This window comes from Bos taurus, chromosome 8, assembly GCF_002263795.3.
Source record: "Bos taurus isolate L1 Dominette 01449 registration number 42190680 breed Hereford chromosome 8, ARS-UCD2.0, whole genome shotgun sequence".
NCBI lineage: Eukaryota > Metazoa > Chordata > Mammalia > Artiodactyla > Bovidae > Bos > Bos taurus.
In genome coordinates, this window is record NC_037335.1 from 78,672,267 (window position 1) to 78,696,084 (window position 23,818).

The 23,818-nt window shown below is 38.7% G+C and overlaps 2 pseudogenes; both read left to right on the top strand.

Annotated features, from left to right (window-relative positions):
• The first annotated feature begins 444 nt into the window (after positions 1–444).
• Positions 445–2,081, top strand: LOC100336897 (synaptosomal-associated protein 23-like; annotated as a pseudogene).
• A 1,862-nt stretch (positions 2,082–3,943) lies between these two features.
• LOC112447757 (nucleophosmin-like) overlaps positions 3,944–23,818 on the top strand; it is a 51,472-nt pseudogene continuing 31,597 nt past the window's right edge.

Consider the following 23,818-nt stretch of genomic DNA (forward strand, 5'->3'; position numbering starts at 1 on the left):
TCCAGAAAAACATCTACTTCTGCTTTATTGACTATGCCAAGGCCTTTGACTGTGTGGATCATAAAAAACTGTGGGAAATTCTTCAAGAGATGGAAATACCAGAGCACCTGACATGTCTCCTAAGAAATCTGTATGCAGATCAGAAAGCAGCAGTTAGAACTAAACATGGAAAAATAGACTGGTTCCAAATTGGGAAAGGAATGAGTCAAGGCTGTATATTGTCACCCTGATTATTTAACTTATATGCATAGTACAACATGAGAAACACTGGACTGGATGAAGCACAAGTTGGAATCAAGATTGCTAGGAGAAATATCAATAACCTCAGATATAGCAGCTGGGAGTTCGGCCTGCGGGTGTCCGAGCTGTAGCGGCCGGAGAGGAGTGGCTGGAACTCTGCTTGAATATCCACATTTCAGTTTCTGCACCTATCAAGAATTTTAATTCACCACGGATAATCTCTCAGCAGAAGAAATTCAGATAAGGGCTAACCAGGTTACTGATGAGTCTCTGGAAAATACAAGGAGAATCCTGGGTTTAGCCATTGAGTCACAGGATGCAGGAATCAAGACTATCACTATGCTGGATGAACAAGGGGAACAACTAAAACGCATAGAAGAAGGCATGGACCAAAAAAACAAAGACATGAGAGAAGCAGAGAAGACTTTAACAGAACTCAACAAGTGCTGTGGCCTTTGTGTATGCCCATGTAGTAGGACAAAGAACTTTGAGTCTAGTAAAGCCTATAAGGCAACATAGGGTGATGGTGGAGACAACTCTCCTAGCAATATAGTATCTAAGCAGCCAGGCCGAGTGACAAATGGTCAGCCTCAACAAGCAACTGCAGGAACAGCCAGCGGGGGATACATTAAACGTATAACAAATGATGCCAGGGAAGATGAAATGGAAGACAACCTGACTCAAGTGGGCAGTATCCTAGGAAACCTAAAAAAACATGGCTCTGGACATGGGCAATGAGATTGAAGCTCAAAACCGACAAATAGAATGGATCACAGAAAAGGCTGACACCAACAAAGATCGTATTGACAATGCCAATGCCAGAGCAAAGAAACTCATTGACAGCTAAAGCTACTGCTGTACTTCTTTATCATTTATTTACTTTCCTAGCTCCTCCTTCAAAGTCATCACCTTTCCAGAGTTTGAAATCTTGGTTCCACACTCTTCTAATCAGGATATGTGGAAGAAGATCTAGGAGTAACAGTCCCCCAATTTTTTTTTTTAATTTTTCTTGTTTTCCCTTGAGGGTATTCTTAGTCTTCCTTCTAGCATTTTCTTTCTCAGTCCATACAATTAGGTTGATTTTCATACATTTTTTATAGTTTTATTTTTCATCCTCTCCATTTACTTTAGCAGGTTCTTCTGCTTTCAAAACATGGAAGCATTGCCAAAGACAGCCACGTGAAAGGAAGCTGGAGGCAGTGGGGGCAAGCACAGGAGGGGAGGCAAGAGATAAGAGGTTGTTACCTCAGTAAAACCTACAGACCCTAAAGCCAAAAGTGGTGTAACCACAGTGAATATCTAGTAGGGTTTAATTTTTATTTTAAGTTACAGTTATTGCCAGTTTAGGCCAGTGCTTGGTTTTGGAGCCTGGGTACACAATGTTTTTGTTATGCATCGCAACTTTGCAACCTCTGCTCCAAAAAAGAGCAGACTGAGCTTTTTTAAAGTAAGCTTAATTTCTGAACTCTTGGTGATTCACCTTTGTACATAGATTCTATGATCCATTTCATATTGCACGTATAGGAACACATGGTATAAATGAGTAGCTTTATTTTCATATTATTAATAGTATCACAGTCCCATTACAGGCCTATTAACCTCATAAATTTGTCATTAGTCTTTGAGGAAAAAATATGTAAATATGAATGTATAACATGAGAATTTCTCTCTACAGCAGGGCTTAAAATTTTTTTGAAAAGTTTGACAAAGTGTATCACGTGAATTCAGATTTACCTCAATGCCACAAATTATGTTTAGATAGGAAAAAAAACTTATTTTGATCTCAGGTAGAAAAATAGTTAGATTGCTTTGAGTTTTATGTAGTTTTAAACTTTTTTTAAACTAGAATTTATTGTTTAACTAAATGGTTTAGAAGATTATGCCTTTGGTTTACTTATCGATGATTGCACTATCATTCTCTTGTACTCAACTTCCAGAATCACATTTGTTTATAAGTGTTATAAGAATCTTACCGGTGTTTGTCACCTTTATTTAAAAACTAGCTTCTGCACACTTCAAAAAAAAATAAAATAAAATAACCTCAGATATGCAGATGACACCACCCTCATGGCAGAAAGCGAAGAAGAACCAAAGAGCCTCTTGATGAAAGTGAAAGAGGAGAGTGAAAAAGTTGGCTTAAAGTTCAACATTCAGAAAACTAAGATCATGGCATCTGGTTCCATCACTTCATGGCAAATAGATGGGGAAACAATGGAAACAGTGGCAGACTACTTTTCTGGGCTCCAAACTCACTGCAGATGGTGACTGCAGGCATGAAATTAAAAGACCCTTACTCCTTCAAAGAAAAGTTATCACCAACCTAGACAGCATATTAAAAAGCAGAGACATTACTTTGCCAACAAAGGTCTGTCTAGTCAAAGCTATGGTTTCTCCAGTAGTCATGTATAGATGTGAGAGTTAGACTATAAAGAAAGCTGAGCACTGGAAGAATTGATGCTTTCAAACTGTGGTGTTGGAGAAGATTCTTGAGAGTCCCTTGGACTGCAAGGAGATCAAACAAGTCCATCCTAAAGGAAACCAGTCCTGAATATTCATTGGAAGGACTGATGCTGAAGCTGAAACCCCAAAACTTCGGCCACCTGATGCAAAGAGCTGACTCATTCGAAAAGACCCTGATGCTGGGAGCGATTGAAGGCAAGAGCAGAAGGGGATGACAGAGGATGAGATGGTTGGATGGTATCACTGACTCAATGGACATGGTTTTGGGTAAACTCTGGGAGCTGGTGATGGACAGGGAAGCTTAGCATGCTACAATCCATGGGGTCGCAATCAGTCAGACACGACTGAGCACCTGAACTGAACTGAGAGATGATATGGGGCTTCCCCAGTGTCTCAGTGGTAAAGAATCCACCTGCAATGCAGGAATTGTAGGAGATGCAGTTTAGACCCCCTGGGTCAGAAAGATCCCCCGGAGCAGGGCATGGCAACCCACTTCAGTATGCATGTGGAGATGTTAAAGTTATCATAAAAAGACTTTATAACAGTTATTAGAAATATGTTCATTGATTCAAAGGAAAAGATGGACATAATGATCAAAGAGATGAAGAAAGCTCAGCAGAGAAAAAGAAACCATAAAATAATTTCAGGTAAAATTAAGAACTGCAAAATACAGTAGCTGAAATGAAAATTTTACTGGGTATACTTAACACAAGAGCATATACTGCAGAAGAGGATATCAGTGAATATTAGTACAAGCCAGAAGACAATGACAAGAAATCTTTAAAATACTAGAAGGAAAAGGAGAGACTGTTGACCTAGAATTCTATATCAACTGAAAATACCCTCTAAAAATAATAGGAAAAAAAGAATGACAAAAACAATTGCCAAGAGAATTTTCCCCTGCAGAAAGAAATATAACAGAAAGATTTTTTTGCTGAAGGGAAATGATATCAGATAGAAACAGAAACCAAAATGAAGGGTTATAGCATGTCAGGAAGCATGTATATGCAAGTAAATAGAAAGTATTGTTCTCATTTTTAAATATAATTTACTATTCAAAGTGGATAAAAATGTACCGTAGGGTTTATAAAATGCAGAGGTAAAATGAAAGACAACAATAGCACTAAAAATGGGACAAATCAATTAAAACATGCCATAGTAAGTTTTTTATATTATACTTAAAGAAATATCATGCTAATTCAAGGTAGACTATGGTGATATAAGGATGTATATTGTAATCCCCATGGCAATCACTAAAATAGCTAAGAATCAGCAGGTAAGTTAAGATAGAATGTTGTTTTAAATACTTCATTAATTAAAGAATATAGAAATGATGAAAAGAGGAACAGAAAACAAAAAAGGCAATGGTGATCTTAAATTCAAACATAATAACTATTTCAACTGTGAGTGGACTACAACTACAATTAAAAGGTAAAGATCATCAAACTAGACAAGTAAAGATATACCCATTTGAACACAAGAGTTGCAAAGAAAAGCAAGGAGAGATAAGAAAGCCTTCCTTAGCGATCAGTGAAAAGAAATAGAGGAAAACAATGGAATGGGAAAGACGAGAGATCTCTTCAAGAAAATTAGAGATACCAAGGGAGTATTTCATACAAAGATAAACACAATAAAAGGCAGAAATGGTATGGACCTAATAGAAGCAAAAGATTTTAACCAAGAGATGGCAAGAATGCACAGAAGAACTGTACAAAAAAGATATTCATGACCAAGATAATCTCAATGGTGTGATAACTTACCTAGAGCCAGACAACCTGGAATGTGAAGTCAAGTGGGCCTTAGGAAGCCTCACTACAAACAGAGCTAGTGGAGGTGATGGGATTCCAGTTGAGCTATTTCAAATCCTAAAAGTTGATGCTGTGAAAGTGCTGCACTCAATATGCCAGCAAATTTGGAAAACTCAGCAGTGGCCACAGGACTGGAAAAGGTCGATTTTCATTCCAATCCCAAAGAAAGCCAATGTCAAAGAATGCTCAAACTACTGCACAATTGTACTCATCTCACACGCTAGTAAAGTAATGCTCAAAATTCTCCAAGCCAGGCTTCAGCAATACGTGAACTGTGAACTTCCTGATGTTCAAGCTGGATTTAGAAAAGATGGAGGAACCAGAGATCAAATTGCCAAGATATGCTAGATCATCAAAAAAGCAAGAGAGCTCCAGAAAACCATCTATTTCTGCTTTATTGACTATGCCAAAGCCTTTGACTATGTGGCTCACAATAAACTGTGGAAAATTCTGAAAGAGATGGGAATACCAGACCACTTGACCTTCCTCTTGTGCTGTATGTAGGTCAGGAAGCAACAGTTAGAACTGGACATGGAGCAACAGACTGGTTCCAAATAGGAAAAGGAGTACATCAAGGACGTATATTGTCACCCTACTGATTTAATTTATATGCAGAGTACATCATGAGAAACAGTGGGCTGGATAAAGCACAAGCTGAAATCAAGATTGCTAGGAGAAATATCAATAACCTCAGATATGCAGATGACACCACCCTTATGGCAGAAAGTGAAGAGGAACTAAAGAGCCTCCTGATGAAAGTGAAAGAGGAGAGTAAAAAAGTTGGCTTAAAGTTCAACATTCAGAAAACTAAGATTATAGCATCTGGTCCCATCACTTTATGGCAAATAGATGGGGAAACAGTGGAAACAGTGACAGACTTTATTTTTTTAGGCTCCAAACTCACTGCAGATGGTGATTGCAGCCATGAAATTAAAAGACGCTTACTCCTTGGAAGGAAAGTTATGACCAACCTAGATGGCATATTAAAAGGGGAGACATTACTTTGCCAACAAAGGTGCATCTAGTCAAGGCTATGGTTTCTCCAGTGGTCATGTATGGATGTGAGAGTTGGACCATAAAGAAAGCTGAGTGCAGAAGAATTGGTGCTTTTGAACTGTGGTGTTGGAGAAGACTCTTGAGCGTCCCTTGGACTGCAAGGAGATCCAACCAGTCCATCCTAAAGGAGATCAGTCCTGGGTGTTCATTGGAAGGACTGATGTTGAAGCTGAAACTCCAATACTTTGGCCATGTGATGCGAAGGGCTGACTCATTGGAAAAGACCCTGATACTGGGAAAGACTGAGGGCAGAAGGAGAAAGGGATGACAGAGGGTGAGATGGTTGGATGGCATCACTGACTCAATGGACATGAGTTTGGGTAAACTCCAGGAGTTGCTGATGGACAGGGAGGCCTGACATGCTGTGGTTCATGGGGTCACGAAGAATCAGACACAACTGAGCAACTGAACTGAACTGAACTGAAGAAGTATACATTAATATGTTATTTTCAAGAAATGGACTTCAAGCATAGACACGTTAAAAAAAAAATAAAAGACTGGAAAATTATACCGTGCAAATAACTAATTAGAAGAATGCTAGTGGGGCTACACAAGAAGTAGAATTCATAATAAGAAGTAATATCAGCAATAAGGGCTTCCCAGATGACGCTAGTGGTAAAGAACCCACCTGCCAACGCAGGAGATATAAGAGACGTGGGTTTGATCCCTGGGTTGGGAAGATCTCCTGGAGGAGAACATGGCAATGCATGCCAGTATTCTTGCCTGGAGAATTTCATGGACAGAAGAGCCTGTTGGCTACAGTCCATGGGGTCACAAAGAGTTGGACATGACTGAAGTGACTTAGCACATAGCAGAGTAAAGATAGGCATTTCATAATGACGCAGTAACAATTTATTAAGAAAAAATAAGAGCCCTAAATGTGTTTTCATCTAATACAAAGCTTCAATATGCTCAGTGCAAAAAACTGACAGAGCTAATCTAGAAAGAGACAAATTCTAATTAAAAATGGAGATTTTAACTTTTCTATTCCAGTACTTGATTAAAACAAATGTATTTTAAAATGCTTTCCAATAAGAGCCCAGCAGAACGGCTCCCTCAAAGAAAGGTGGCAAGAGGAAGGGCTGGTTCGCCATCAGCAAAGTGGTGACCAGAGAATACACTATCACCATTCACAACCACATCTATGGAATGAGTTTCAACAAGTGTTCCCCTCAGGCACTCAAAGAAATCTGGAAATTTGCCATGAAGGAGATGGGAGCTCCAGATGTACACACTGACACCAGACTTAATAAAGCTATCTGGGCCAAGGGAATAAGGAATGTCCCATCTCATGTTGGTGTGTGATTGTCCATAAAATGTAATGAAGATGAAGATTCACCAAACAAGCTCTATATGTTGATTGCCTACGTACCTGTCATCACTTTAAAAAAACTACAGGCAGTGAATATGGATGAGAATCAACTGTTATTGTCAAATAAGGTTGTAGAATCACAAAAATTAATAAATAAAGACTTGAATAAGATTATTAGCCAATTTAACTTTACTGGTATTTATAGAACACTACACATACCAATTGTGGAATTCACATATTTTCCAAGCATATGTGGAATATTTATGAAATAGATCAGCTGCTGGGCCATGAAAGATCTCAGTCCACTTCAAAGAACTGGATTCATACAAAGCATGCTGTTGCTGCTTAATCACTTCAGACGAGTCCAACCCTCTGCGACCCCATGGACCATGGCCCGTCAGGCTCCTCTGTCCATGGGATTCTCCAGGCAAGAATACTGGAGCAGGTTGCCGTTTCCTTCTCCAATGATAAAGTAAGAAGTGAGTGAAGTGGAGTCGCTCAGCCATGTCCAGCTCTTTGCGACCCCATGGACTGTAGCCTACCAGGCTCCTCCATCCATGGGATTTTCCAGGCAAGAGGACTGGAGTGGGTTGCCATTTCCTTCTCTGCATACAAAGCATATTCTCTAAAAACAATAAAAGTATGATCTTTGATACAAGAAGTCAATAGCAAAAAGATATCCTTAAACATTTGGAAGCTAAGCAACAAAGTTCTAAATAACTCATGAATCAAAAAAGAAATCCCCAAGGAAATTAGAAAATATTTTGAACTGAATGACAATGGAAGCAAAATACAACAAGATTTATAGGAATGCAGCTAAAGCAATGCTTAAAAGGAAATACCTAGAAAGGACAAAAGATTTAAAAGCAATGATCTGAGCTTTCATCTTAAGGAGCTAGTAAAAGAAGAGGAAATTAAAGTAAAAGGAACAAAACAATAAAATAAAAGCAAAGTAGAAATCAATTAAGTAGAAAATAGACACAGAAGTGAGAAGAGGTCTCTTGAAAAGATTAATGAAACACAAACCTCTATCTGCCGCTGCTGCTGCTAAGTCACTTCAGTCATGTCCAACTCTGTGCAACCCCATAGACGGCAGCCCACCAGGCTCCCCCGTCCCTGGGATTCTCCAGGCAAGAACACTGGAATGGGTTGCCATTTCCTTCTCCAATGCATGAAAGTGAAAAGTGAAAGTGAAGTCTCTCAGTTGTGTCTGACTCTTAGCGACCCCATGGATTGCAGCCTACCAGCCTCCTCCATCCATGGGATTCTCCAGGCAAGAATACTGGAGTGGGTTGCCAGTGCCTTCTCCGAATTTCTATCTAGATGTATCAATAAAAAAGAAAGAAAACACGAATTACCAAATTTCACTTGTGAAAGAAAGAGAGGACATCATTCCAGATTCCACATACATTTTAAAAAACAATAAAAACAATTAGGAACAACTTTATGCCAATAAATTTGACAAGCTAGTTAAATGAACAAACTCCTTGAAAGACACAATTTACTAAAATTAAATAACAAATTAGAAATCAAAGATACAATATCACTTACACTAGGACAAAGAAATGAAATAGACATAAATCTAGCAAAATGTTTTAAGATTCTATGTTCAGATAGTTATAGAACAATGAGAAAAGAAATTTTAAAAGCTATAAATAAATGGAAAGATATCCTATGTTCATGGATTAGAAGCCTACATTGTTAAAATTCAATTTTTTCCAAATTAACTGTAATTCAACATAATTCCAATCAAATCTATGTAAGTTATTTTGTAAATACTGAGAAACTGGTTCTAAAGTTTGCATGGAAAGGCCAAAGGCCTGGAATAAACAACATAATACTGGAAAAGAAAAAAAAAAGACTGGAGGACTGATACTACCTGATATCGAGTCTTACTATAAAGGTACAGCAATCAAGATAGCATTCTATTGTCAAAATAATAGACACATAGATCAATACAACAAGATGAAGAGTCTGGAAATAGACTGACATAAATACAATCAGCTGACCTTTGACAAAGCAAAAACAATTCTTTGGAAATCAGATAATCTTCTTAACAAATGGTGCTAGAAAAATTAGATGTCCATGTGCTAAAACTGTGAACTTAGACTTTATACATTTCTCACAAAAAAATTATTCAATGTAGATCATAGATCTAACTGTAAAATGCAAAACAATAAAAATTCTAGAAGATGGGAAAATATGTATGACTTTTTAAATATACAACATCAAAACCACAACCCAAAAAAGAAAAAAAGTGATAAATAAATTTTATTAAAATTCAAAACTTTAATTTTATTAAAATTCAAAACTCCATGAGTGACACTATTGAGATAATGAAAGAACAAACCACAGATTGTGAAAAATTATTTGCAAACACATGTCTTATAAGAACACATAATAATCATAGAACTCATAAATCTCAACAATAAGAGAACAAAAAATACAATTCAAAATGGGCAAAAGATCTGAACAGACACCTCACCAAAGAAGATATACACATGGTAAATAAAGCATGTGAAAAATTGTTCAACATCATTTGTAATTAGGAATTGAAACTTAAAACAACTATAGGATACAACTATACATCCATTAAAGAGTTTAATTTTTTATTAACAAAAGTATAATATGAATTGCTGGAAAGGATGCAGAGCAATAGAAACTCACCTTCATTGCTGGCAGGAATTCAAAATAGCTACTGTACAAAACAGCTTGGCAGTTTCTTTCAAAGATAAACATAATCCAACTATAAATTCCAACAATCACAACAAGGAGATAAATTATATTTTATCTCATTGTTTATATAATTTATCTCATTGATTTGAAAACTTGAAGTCACACAAAAACCAGCATGTGATTGCTTGTAGCAGATTTATTCATACTTTACAAAAATTGGGAACAACCAAGATGCCTAAAACAAGTTGTTATGTCCATACAATGGACTACTATTTAGCAATAAAAAGGAATAAGTTATCAAGCTATGCAAAGACATAGATGAATTTTAAATACATTTTGCTATGCAAAAGGAAATAGTCTGAAAAGACTATCTAGTATATTATTCAATTTCTAGAACATTCTGGAAAAGACAAAACTACAGAGAGAGTAAATAGATAAGTGGTTGCAGGTTTCCTGGAGGGGAGGGGGCAAAAGATGATTGAATACATAAAATACAAGAAAATGTTTAGGCTGGCGAAACTATTCCACATGATACTGCAATGATAGATACATGACTCTGAATTTGTAAAAATCCATAGAGTTTTATATAAAGAGGGAGTCTTGGGCTTCCCCAGTGGCTCAGTGGTGAAGAGTCTGCCTGCCTGTGCAAGAGACATGACAGGAAGGATCCCACACGCCGGGGAGCAACTAAGCCCTCAACTATTGATCCTGTGCTCTAGAGCCTGGGAGCTGCAGCTACTGAGCCCACGTGTTGCAACTACGGAAGCCTAAGCAACCTAGAGCCTGTGCTCCACAACAAGACAAGCCACTGCAATGAGAAGCCCCTGGACCACAACTGGAGAGAGCTCCCCACACAACCCAACGAACACAACGAAGACCCAGCACAACCCAAAAATAAATAAATAAAATTATTTTTTTATATAACAGTAAGCCTTAATGTATGAATACATATATATATATATATAATCAGGTTGTCAGAGGATACCAGGATGGAATACTGAATGTGACAAAATGATCTGTGATAAAAATGTATGAAACAATCTCACCAAAGGGAATGGGGAGAAAATGCTGACCTAAGTCACTTTAGAAATGCGTAGTGTCTTTTTTTTTTAATAATATTTATTTAAAATATTTATTTTTTTTTTTATTTAAAATATTTTTTTAAATTTTTTTTTAAAATTTAAAATATTTTTAATAATATTTTATTTAATAATAATAAATAAAAAATAATAAATAATAAATAATAAATAATAAATAATAATTTATTTTTTAATAAAATTTTTTAATAATATTTATTTAAAATATTTATTTTTTTTTTATTTAAAATATTTTTTTAATTTTTTTTAAAATTTAAAATATTTTTTTTAAAAATTTATTTAAAATATTTAGAGTAACATGATAGAACTTATTTTTTTTTATTTTATTTTTTTTTAATTTTTATTATTTTTTTTTTTACTTTACAATATTGTATTGGTTTTGCCATACATCAACAGAAAAGCATAGTGTCTTTAAGACTGAAGGCAAAAAAGAACTGTACATCAGCACTGTGCTCTAGTAGATAAAGTTGTTTCCCATGGAGGTATGGGTTAACAATCCCGAAAGTACTACATGTGTGTACTGGATTGAGCAATGTAAGTAATTGACTGGAAGATGGTGGCAGCCAGATTTCTCTCCCTGTTAGAATGGGAAGCTTTACACAAACAAGAGAAGAAGAACAGATTGATCCATGTGGCAGTCAGTTAAGGTTGATGACACCATTAGGAACTCATGTTTAGTTTAGAATAGAGACATATGCCTACATTAGAAATATTGCAGATATATACGTGAGCATATATACACACATACATTGCCATACTCTGCCAGCTGAGAGGTCCTAGAATCAACAATATCAAGCACTTAGGAGCAGTGAGCACCCTTCCTGTCCCCCGACTTCCACCACTTTATCTATTCACTTAATCCTTCAAGACACACAATAAAGTGCCCACCCCTTTGATCTCTAAGTATCCTGTGTACCCCCATTTTCTCCCTTCCTATGTTCTGAGATGATCTGCTAACAGTTTTATTTCTTTCACCTACTCGACATGAAGTTGCTCAGTTTTGCATCATCTCTGTACATGGTTGCTAACATTGTATTCATGGTAGGAGAGGCTGTGTTCAATTCCTAATTCCTATTATCTTTCAAAATTCTCAGTCTCAATCTGAGCGGTTAACCACGTTTCTCTCCTATAAACCACATGGACTTGCTTTTCTTCTTATGAAATAAGAACAAAATCAAAAGAAACAATACCAACAAAAATCAAAAGAAACAGTGCCAACAAAACTGCCACTTAAATGAAAAGAGATATATTGTCTTTAATGATAAAATTACTCCTTCCAACAAGAATACTATGCATCATCAAAGCTGGGTCCCAGTATCTGGTAGCTTTGGCAGGTTCAAAGCCAATTCAAGCTCCTGATGCTTATTGCTTTTTCTGTACTATCTTTGAAAGCCCAGGACTGATCCAGCAGTGTTAGTGTTAGTCGACTCTTTACGACTCCATGGACTGTAGCCTGCCAGGCTGCTCCATCCATGGGATTTTTCAGGCAAGAACACTGGAGTGGATTGCTATTTCCTTCTCCGGGGGATTTTCCCAACCCAGGGATCAAAACCAAGTCTCCCACATTGCAGGCAGACTCTTTACTGTCTGAGGCACCACGGACCAGAAGAGCACAACCAAGAGGGAATCTCAAGATGTTGTGCTGAGATGGGGAGGGGAGCAAACTCACCCTTGATCTTGACTGCAACCATTCCTTTGAATTAAGTTTTTATAGTTTTAGAAGAACTGGAAGGTTGCCATTCCAAAGACACCTGGGCTCTTATTTATTAATCTGCATGAACCTGTGATAAACTGTTCTTTCAATTCTTAAAAATCAAGAGGGGAGTAAAAGTTAAAAGTTAACTTCCACTATCCCAAAACATAGAAAAATCTAGAAGAATAATACTTCTCTGCTCTTGTTCTTCTATTAAAATAGCACCCCTATATCTCTTGGAGAAGGACACAGCAACCCACTCCAGTATTCTTGCCTAGAGGATCCTGTGGACAGAGGAGCCTAGTGGGCTGCCATCTATGGGGTGGCACAGAGTCGGACACAACTGAAGCGACTTAGCAGCAGCAGCAGCCTATATATCTGAGTTAAGAATAACAGCCACATTCCTGCCTACAGTTGGCAGACTAACATACTAAGCAATTAGAAGGATAAGTGTGAAGTGCATAGAGCATTTGAAATCACCTTCAGAGACAACGATGAACACAGAGGGAACTTGATCTAAATAGCTGATTAATGAAAAAATGAATTAACTTTTTTTGACTAATAGTTTAACAAGGAGAAGCCTGGCCAGACAAGGGTTAAGAATGCATTTTAGGTCAGAATGAGAAAAAACACTGGAGAAGAAAAAACATATTAATTGACTTAAGAGAGATATTAAGTAGATGAAGTGAATTTTTGTAGGAAAAATATACACAGACTCTCTGAAACTAGAACAGCACATCAGGAGGCAGTATTTCTTCCAAAAGAGTTGTAAGACCTTTAGAGTAGGAAGGTGGCCCTGAAATTCAGAATGATTTAGCCACAGGGTAAAGCTACTACATCAAACCATGCTTTGATATAGTGAACTGAAATTCTAATAGCATTTGACATATTATGATCCAGAAGTGTTCTAAAAGAACAAAAAATCCCTTCTTTTATGGATCAAATGTTATCACTCTTAGCTACACCTTAGAATCCCATTAAGTCTTTTGAAGCACAAGCTGGAATCAAGATTGCTGGGAGAAATATCAATAACCTCAGATATGCAGATGACACCACCCTTACGGCAGAAAGCGAATAAGAACTAAAGAGCCTCTAGATGAAAGTGAAAGAAAAGAGTGGAAAAGTTGGCTTAAAACTCAATATTCAGAAAACTAAGATCATGACATCCGGTCCCATCACTTCCTGGCAAATAGATGGGGAAACAATGGAAATAGTGGCAGACTTTATTTTGGGGGGATCCAAAACTACTGCAGATGGTGACTGGAGCCATGAAATCAAAAGATGCTTGCTCCTTGGAGGGAAAGTTATGACCAACCGAGATAGCATATTAAAAAGCAGAGACATTACTTTGCCAACAAAGGTCCATCTAGTCAAAGCTATGGTTTTTCCAGTAATCATGTATGGATGTGAAAGTTGGACTATAAAGAAAGCTGAGCTCTGAAGAACTGATGCTTTTGAACTGTGGTGTTGGAGAAGACTCTTGAGCATCCCTTGGACTGCAAGGAGATCTAACCAGTCCATCCTAGAGGAGATCAGTCCTGGGTGTTCATTGGAAGGACTGATGCTCAATCTGAATCTCCAATACTTTGGCCACCAGATGCAAAGAACTGACTCATTTGAAAAGACCCTGATGCTGGGAGGGATTGGGGACAGGAGGAGAAGGGGATGACAGAGGATGAGATGGTCAGATGGCATCACCAACACAATGGACATGAGTTTGAGTAAGCTCCAGAAGTTGGTGATGGACAGGGAAGCCTGCTGTGTTGCAGTCCGTAGGGTCACAAAGAGTCGGACTTGGCTAAGCAACTGAACTGAACTGAACACAAACTCTACCCATGCTACTTGTATTTAAGTGTTCTGGATTGTTGCCCAGCCAACAGTAATTTTTATAAGTGTCCCCAAGTAATTCTTATTTGCAGTCAGGGTAGAGAAGTGCTAATCTATAAATTGCAGATGTAAAGAATGATACATCTTCCCCAGGAGCACAGCACCAGTGAGACAAACCACAGCCAGATCTTTCCCTGACTCAATTTATTTTCAATCTTTTACAGTTTATAGTTTCATGTTCCCAATGCAAGTACACAGGCATTTGGTGGCTGGGCTGTCATTTGCACTCTAGCCTGGGACCTCACAAACATTAGGGATGGCCCAAACCTCAGTCACATGCTAGAGCTAACTGTGTACCTCCTTGAACCTCAGAAGGTTCATTTGCAGTCAAAACCACTTTCAGAAGAACAAAGGGAGACATCTTGGGGTGAATCTAGAGGTAGAATGCCAGGCAATTCAACTCAGGTCTGGACCTTCTGCAACCTCATCCAAGACCTTTACTAAGACTCTTTTCTCTGGGCTTCCTGGAAAGACAAACTCCAGCCGCTTTCAGAGAGAGAAGCTGAGATTAATGAAGAGGAAGAATGTTAGTCAATCCAGGTGCAACAGACAGTCCGGGCCACCCCACGTACCCTGACTGGGGCTCAGAATCCCTAAGGAGTCCTGTTCATCCCTATTGACCGGGTTAGTATGTGCCATTTTTCTGGGCCTTAATTTTCTTGTGTGTGAAAGGAGACAGTCCCACCACCTTCCCAAGGCACTCAAGGATGGACAAGTGTTCCGGGGTCCATTTTTGCAGCCTAACTAAGAACCTTTCTGTGTAGGGGTAAAAAATGAGTGGGAGAGTGGTTCTGACCCTGTGTGCACAGAGGTCATGTGGCCATGGAATCCATGAGTCCTGAACATGCCAAGTGATCATTTTGGTCCTCACTGGAGCATTAAGGCTACACAGCTGATGTGCTGTAATAGGGAAGAACAACTCTGACTCCATATTGGATCTGTTTATTTTACTTTGAGCATCATATTTTATTGCTTCTGCTACAAGTTAAGAATGTTGCCTATAGCCTGAAATATACAGGATATCCCATTATCAAGGCTCTGACCTGTAAAGGTATAACACTTTTCCATTCATATGGAGATTAAAAGTTGCAAAACAAAGAGTGTTTGTTTTGTTGGAGGTCTACAGGACACCATGAGCTAACCAACATGGAAAATTGCAAGAACAAATGATTCCAACACCAAGGAATTTGTCACAACCAGCCACATCCCTTCCTCCCTTTCTAGTATAAAAGAAACCTGACTTTAAACTTAGGTAAGGTGGTTCTTTGCGACACTAGTCCATCATCTTCTCAGTCTGCTGGCTTTCCAATTAAAGTCACTGTTGTTTGCCCCAGCAACTTATCTGTCAATTTATTGGCCTGTCATGTGGCGAGGAGTATGAACTTGAACTTGATAACAGTGGGAGGCCCACAGAAAGACTGAATTTGAGAGAAAGACTTCCCTTTTTTGTGACCCCAGTACTCTCTCATCTTGCTGTTCTCTCTCACCCTCAACAGTCCTAATTGCCCTCACCCACATTTTTAGGTCTGTATTCAGTACAAGGGTGCCATCCATATCCTTTCCTTATCCACTGATGGTTCTACTCTGGAGACAATACAGAATATGAGAGGAAATGGGCTGGCAAGGCTCTGGGAAGTGAGACATAAACCTTCCCCCACCTGCAAGTGCTCCCTCCTCCACAGCTTCTCAACACCCCACCCAACAGAGCTTGAATTTTCACATAATTTATATTGGATTGTCATCAAATTAGAATGTGTTTTAAAACCCTGGCTACTTATACATGTTTATTTCACTTCAATTTCTTTTTCAAAGTAAATTTCCTCTTTCTGAAAATATTCATAGACTTTGAAAAAATTCAGATTTAAATAACCTCTCTTGAGCATCTTTAAATTTCTTTTAAGTTCAAGTTTCAGAATAAAAAAGAAAACCATGTGATGGCAACTAAAGCCACTGAGGAAAACAAAACAGATAACTCATTCAAATGTAAACAGAAGGTAATTTAAACCATATTTCACAGATAATAGATACCATAAATCCTTATCTGACCCACTCACAAATAATTTTCCAGATAACAAACAGCTGACTTTTATCGATAAAATCCCCGTCTCCATTTTATTCTTATAGTTTACATAGATTGAACAAGGGTAACTGCCTGATAATGCTGTGGAATTTTCCTTAATTTCTGTACACTTTCATTTCTAGTCCTGACACTGAAAGAAACCAGGGAAGGCTCTTTGACTCTGGAGCGGATTAACAGACCACTTTCTCTCGATTTTTCTTCCATTACATTTCCCTTTACCCTATCTTGGTCAATAAATAGGAAGTCACCTTCAGAATATCTTACTTGAGGTTCCATAGCTTAGTTGCAGTTTATACCATTAACTAGCCTGCCTTCACAAACAATTCATATCTGAGGTCCAGTTTATATCCAGAAAATGCTGGAGCAGGACACAGCCATTTTAATGAGCAAAATAGATCTCACCACAGGCTATTCACCCATGTTGATTTATAGCAGTAATGATAATGACTGAAATGTTCAAATTTCCTAAGGCTGCTTATACATAAACCAAGCCCTCTCTCTTGCTAGCTCTCTCTGTGCATGTGTGTATAATTTACTTGCCGCCTTTTGCCACAGATTGGCTTAAGACAAAAATTTACCAATTGACACAACACTTCTTGTGGAAAGATCCCACATTCAGCAAACTTAATTAGGATATCAAGACCAAGACTGAACGCTAAGCCAGTTAAGCCATAGTCATTGAGTTCTGGAATCCGGGAAATCTCTCTTGGGAATTTAAGCACTTCAGTTTCAGGAGAAGAGTTTGAAGGCAAAATGGGCTGTATATTTCCATTTAGTCACTCTGCGGTGAGCTTGATCACTTTAATGTGGCCCACTAAGGGTCACTCAGAGTGAGTAATGAGATGTGCTCAAACAACATAAGCTTAAATATACATCCGACCACAACGTTTCCTCGGATCTCAGGGTCAGTTTTCTCCCCTTTGTGGCCATATTGGCTTTTGAGTTATGGTTATAAAGTGTCTATTTTAAACAGTAAATAAGTGATAATGCTGAACAGCTGCAGGGCACAGCCTAGAAAAATGATTGACGGCACAGCTGTCAGCTCTGCTTTCTATCACTGCACTGCTCTGAAATCCACTGTGCCTGCTTAAATGGGGCACATTAGCAGTTTTACGGTGACTAATAGGATCGCCACACAGTAATTCAGAACCCGTGGCACATCTCTGCAGGGGAGAGATCAGATTTCAACAGACAAAAGTCATTAGGAAGGCAGTGATAGCCTGGGCATTCCTTTACATAGCGAAGTTCTCCTATCTGAAATTTTTAAATGCATAGCTAAATAAAAACTCCACTTTAGCCCCTTTCAAACCTTAGTCCCCCGGTCTACTAATAAGCAAGCATATCTGATGTTCTCCAAGGAAATATCAGAATGAATATGATGTATCTTTACACTATTGAAAAGCACAGAAAAAGAGTCCCCTTGAATCAGATTAATTTTTTGTTTGGGAAAGTCACCAAAATGGAATCTTTTAATTATATTAATGCAATGTAAGTTTCACTCAGAAGTTTGAGACACGTCTGTAACTGGACTTTTTTGGCTTGTGATGGAAACTTGAGACTCTTAATAAGCAAATGAGGTATTGTAGTGTCTCTTTCTTCATCCTTGGGATATGATGAAAAAGGGATAGAAATATTTGCTTAAGAGTCATGGACTCTTAAAACTAAATTTACCTGGTTTCAGTGCATCCATTACTGAAACATCCCCTGTCCCAGACTCACTGGTAATAATCTACCAATGTCCTAATCTAATTAGAGCAACTTATTTTGGGTATTTTCTGGCTTTTGGGATAGAGTTGTGGTTAGCAAACTGTGCTTAGGGGATGGCTATCAATTTTTAAGTTTGCTCAGTTGTCTCCGACTCTTTGCGACCACATGGACTGTAGCCTACCAGGCTTCTCCGTCCATGGGATTCTCCAGGCAAGACTTATCTGGAGTGGGTTACCATTTCCTTCTCCAGGGGATCTTCCCAACCCAGGGATCGAACCTGGGTCTCCTGCACTGGAGGCAGATGCTTTAACCTATGAGCCACCAGGGAAGCCCAAGGCAAAATACCCATTCGTTTGTTGTTGTTGTTGTTCACTCAGTCATGTCCTGCTCTTTGCAACCCCATGGACTGCAGCATGCCAGTCCTCCCTGTCCTCCACCATCTCCAAGAGTTTGCTCAAACTCATGTCCATTAAGTTAGTGATGCCATCCAACCATTCACTTACATACCATTTATGGTGGCTTTTGTACTACAATATCTGAGTTGATCGGCTGCCATAAAAATCACATGGCACCACATGGCTGAAGTATTTGCTATCTGGTTCTTTAAGAAAAAATTTGTTGTGTTCTGTGAGAAAAAGAAAATTGCACTGTGTTAATAGCTACATAACTATAGTTAAAAGATGCACTGATTGATTGTATTAGAAGATCCCATCCAGAACAGAAGCTGTAATCATCTATTCTTTCTTTCTTTTTTTTCAACATCTGCAAATCAGTGTGACACACCACATCAATAAATTGATGAGTAAAAACCATATTATCATCTCAATAGATGCAGAAAAAGCCTTTGACAAAATTCAACACCTATTCATACAAAAAAAAAAAAAAAACCTCTCCAGAAAATGGGCATAGAGGGAACGTAGCTCAACATAATAAAACCCATATACAACAAACCTACAGCTAACATCATACTCAATGGTGAAAAGCTGAAAGCATTTCCTCTAAGATCAAGAATGTAAGTGGTGAGAGGACATCCACTCTCACCACTTATATTCAACATAGTTTTGGAAGTCTTAGCCACAGCAATCCTAGAAGAAAAAGAAATAAAATGAATCCAAATTGGAAAAGAAGTAAAACTGTCACTGTTTGCAGATGACATGTTGCTGCTGCTAAGTCACTTCAGTCATGTCCGACTCTGTGCAACCCCAGAGATGGCAGCCCACCAGGCTCCCCCGTCCCTGGGATTCTCCAGGCAAGAACACTGGAGTGGGTTGCCATTTCCTTCTCCAATGCATGAAAGTGGAAAGTGAAAGTGAAGTCGCTCAGTCGTGTCTGACTCTTATTGACCCCATGGACTGCAGCCTACTAGGCTCCTCCATCCATGGGATTTTCCAGGCAAGAGTACTGGAGTGGGGTGCCATTGCCTTCAAACCCTAAAGTTACAAGCATCTATTCTTAATCAAACAAACCATCTTAGCAGAAGCCAAATTAGTTAGTCTGGGTGTGTAACAGGATTACCATCCTTGTATGTTTCAGGTTTTTAATGATGCCTTTAACGCTGATTTCCCCTAGTGGTAGTGTATTGGTTTACTATTTAGACAGAGAGAGGGAGTTCTAAGAATTTCCATCCCGCTCTTTTAATCAAAAGGGCCACTGCTCTAGGATGAAAGGCCATTATAGGGATTCTGCCAACAGACGTGTGTATTACAGATAAAACCGGGGACATAACCATACAGTGTGTTCAAGGTCTCAAGGACTCTACAATGGGGAAGTACTCAGACAGAAGCTCTCCTTAATTTTCAACCCCCTGAAGCCCTATGCTGACCATGGTTTTATGGGTCTCCAGGAATAAGCATTGGCTTTGTCCAGTGTCCAATAACCCCAAAAATGGGTATTTTCATTTCCACAGTCCATTTGCACTGATACATATCCGCCAGTGCCTTTAGTGAAGTCTAGGAGGAAGCGTGACACTGCCCACTCTAGTGGGTCCTTCCTCCAGGGCAGCTGACCTCTCTTTACTAGGCATCGTCTCTGTGCACAGACTCTCAAGTCTGAAAACTGGACAAGGAGATTACAGTCATCATTTTGTTTTGTTTTGTTTTTTAATTTTCTGTACCTTCTGATGTTTCAAGAGCTTAAAAAATCTTGCTGACCTGGAAAGACTGCCCTTTCCAGATATAGTTAGTTGTTAGAAATAGCAAAGGTCTCAACCTAGAGTAGTCTTTCAGATGCAAAAAAATAAATCCCTCTGTGTCTATATCTCTTCCTAACCCTTTAAATCTCACAAAGACAACCAACATTTCTCCTACCTTAAGTTACCTTGACCAATCCATGGCTGTTTACCAGACAACTAGAGACCACCCCTGCAACCCAGGGCCTGATGACATTATTCAGACTGGTTAAGTCTAAACTGTTTATGCTGCCTGCCTTGTTCTTCTCTCAGAAACCCCAGTAAAGGCCATGGTCTGGGCTTTCCTCTCACTCTAGTTTCTGCCTCCTGATCAATATCCTATAATAAGCCATAGTGGAAAAACCATAAACGTGTGTGTGTCTGTGTGTAACTGTATCACCAGAAACTAACACATTGTAAATCAACTATACTTCAGTTTAAAAAATTAAAACAGAAAACTGCCTCATGCTTCTCCCATGGCTGTGTGTGGCATACCCTTCTCTCAGGAAATGTAAATGATGAAGATCTCTCAAGGCCCCTGGCTTCTCTGTGCCATCATTCAGCTTTATAAGACCCAGGAAGAGAACAGGATTATGCCTCTGTTCCAGTAGGTCAAATCAAGCCATTTTCAACAGGTTACTGTTTTATCGGTTCTATAAATCAAATTCTATTTTAATGGACTGCTGATTCACTTCTACCCTACAGCCCCAATATCAATTAGCTATCATCAAAAATTCCTGGGGATTTCTGGTTCCGAGACCATGTCTATTGTCTAATGTGGTACCTTCAGACCACTTTTTGGTTTCCACATTTAAAGCAGAGGACACGTTTACACATCATCTTGTTCTAAATCCTCAACCTATAAGGAATAGACTTATGGGGGAGGGGGGTTCAGGATGGGGAGTAAGTATTTTATTAAAGATTTATTTTTTTTAAAAAAAGAACAGACACTAAAGTACTTAAATTGTTGGTGCTTTTTCTACCAATATATTTATCAACAGGACATAGCTAGCATTTGCAGATTGTACATGATAAGTCCACTCCAACATCCTCACCTTCCAAGAGTTGGGATTTCTTCTTCTACATAATACCAGGGAATTTCGGCACCTCAACTTCATTTAACTTGGCCACCACTTAATCCAGAGTACAGATGCTAAAACAAGCCACCAGTTAGAACCAGTTCCTACCACCTGAGCTAGCACATTAAATCCAGAATACTTTCCCAGAGAGCGCATATTAATAAATTTAATGTTATATTCTTTCTCCCTTTATATAGCTACCTACAATGGCAGCCCACTCCAGTACTCTTGCCTGGAAAATCCCATGGATGGAGGAGCCTGGTAGGCTTCAGTCCATAGGGTTGCTAAGAGTCGGACACGACTGAGTGACTTCACTTTCACTTTTTCACTTTCATGCATTAGAGAAGGAAATGGCAACCCACTCCAGTGTTCTTGCCTGGAGAATCCCAGGGACGGGGGAGCCTGGTGGGCTTCCATCTATGGGGTCACACAGAGTCGGACACAACTGAAGTGACTTAGCAGCAGCAGCAGCAAAACTGCACTTCTACATTTTCAGACTTCAGAAGATCTGTAACTTGGCAAAGTTTTTCAGTGTTTTCTCCAGGTATCATATGATTTACAACTGTTTTGCAACTATGTGTCATTAGCTGCAAGAGTCCAGGCCTCAATACTCATTTGGGTTTTCACAGTCTTCAACCCCAACCAGAGCATATAAAACATTCCAGACTCCTCTATTTCCTTGAAAGTCAGTTGCTTGCAACCATTCCTGTTACCAGTTTAGGTATCATTCAGGGTTCTCATGGGAAAGCAACAGTATCAACCTTGAATGATATAGGTAGAAATGAAAATTATTAAAAGATATTGCACTTCTCGTAGGATTTTTAGGAAGGCTGACAAACCACCTTTAGGGATATATGATCAGAAACATGCCTGACATCATGTTGTAGAACTGCTGATGGGGATGCCTCAGCCATGGTGACTAAATCAGAGGCTAAATCGTGCCCCACACAGACCTTCAGCATGGATCCTTGATGCCACCCTGACCACCACCACTTTTGCTGCTCCACCGCTTCTTCCTGAAATCATTACTCCCCTCAAGGAGAACCCTCACAACCTTTGCAAGTTCAACAGACGCCTCAAATTTGTAGATCCCCATGACTTAGTTAGAAGAAAGTCTGAAAAACTTAAAAGTAGATTTCATAAAAAGAAGTGAGATCTACCTCTCCCACAGGCTTACAAAGTGAAGGAATCCCCCAAAACTTGCTACAGCTTTCACCTATAACACAGAACAAATATAATTCCTCTTTACAAATCATCACTTCCAATATAAGAAAACAGCTTCAATTTCCTTTCCTCTTCACCAAGCTTTTTACCTTTTTCATACTGTTCATGGGGTTCTCAAGGCAAAAATAATGAAGTTATTTGCCATTCCCTTCTTTATGAGAAGAAGTGACGCACTGGAAAAGGTCCTGATCCTGGGAAAGATTGACGGCAGGAGGGAAAGATTGACGGCAGGAGGGAAAGATTGACAGCAGGAGGAAAAGGGGACAATGGAGGATGAGATGGTTGGATGGCATCACCGACCTGATGGACATGAGTTTGCGCAAACTCCGGGAGTTGGTCGTGGACAGGGAAGCCTGGCATGCTGCAGTCCATGGGGTCGCAAAGACTAGGACACGACTGAGCGACTGAACCAAACTGAACTCACCAGTCTTAATACCTCTGCCTCCCTTTAACCCTTTAGGTGACAAGATTCCAAACTTCAGCCTTTGCTGGTCATCCTCTGTGGAATCCCACCAGATTGTCAGTACCTCATAAATTGTTTAATACTAAAAACTATTTTTAATATAGTCATCTCCATTTTTCATGGGACTTTGGTCAATGCTGAATTCTTACTGCACTAAAAGCACTGGAATATTTGTGGTATTTTTTTTATTGAAGTATAGTTAATTTACAATGTTGTGATAGTTTCGAGTGTACACCAATGTGATTCAGTTATATATATATATTTTCAGATTATTTTCCATTATGTTTTATTATAAGACATTGAGTACAGTTCCCAGTGCATACGGTAGATCCTTGTTATCTATTTTATATATATTATGTATATATGTTAATCCCCAGATAATAATTTATCTCCCCCCACTTAGTGAAAGTTAGGCCTTCACTATCCCCTTTGGTAACCAGAAGTTTTTTCTATGTCTGTGAGCCTATTTCTATTTTGCAAATAAGTTCATTTGTACCATTTTTTTAGATTCAGCATATAAGTGAAAATATAAGTGTAAATATCATATGATATTTATCTACCTCTGTCTGATTTACTTCACTTAGTATAATCATTTCTAGGTCCATTCATGTTGCTATGAATGGCATTATTTCATTTGTTTTTGTGGCTAAGTAGTATTCCATTGCATATATTTATCTATATGTTTATCTATTAATCTATCGATGGACATTTAAGTTACTTCCATGTTTTGTCTATTGTAAATAGTGCCGCTATGAACACTGGGGTGCATGTATCTTTTCAAATTAGCATTTTCTCCAGATACATGGTCAAGAATGGGATGTGTTATGTTTTAAGATGAAATAAGGGACTCACTCCTAGACACACCTTGG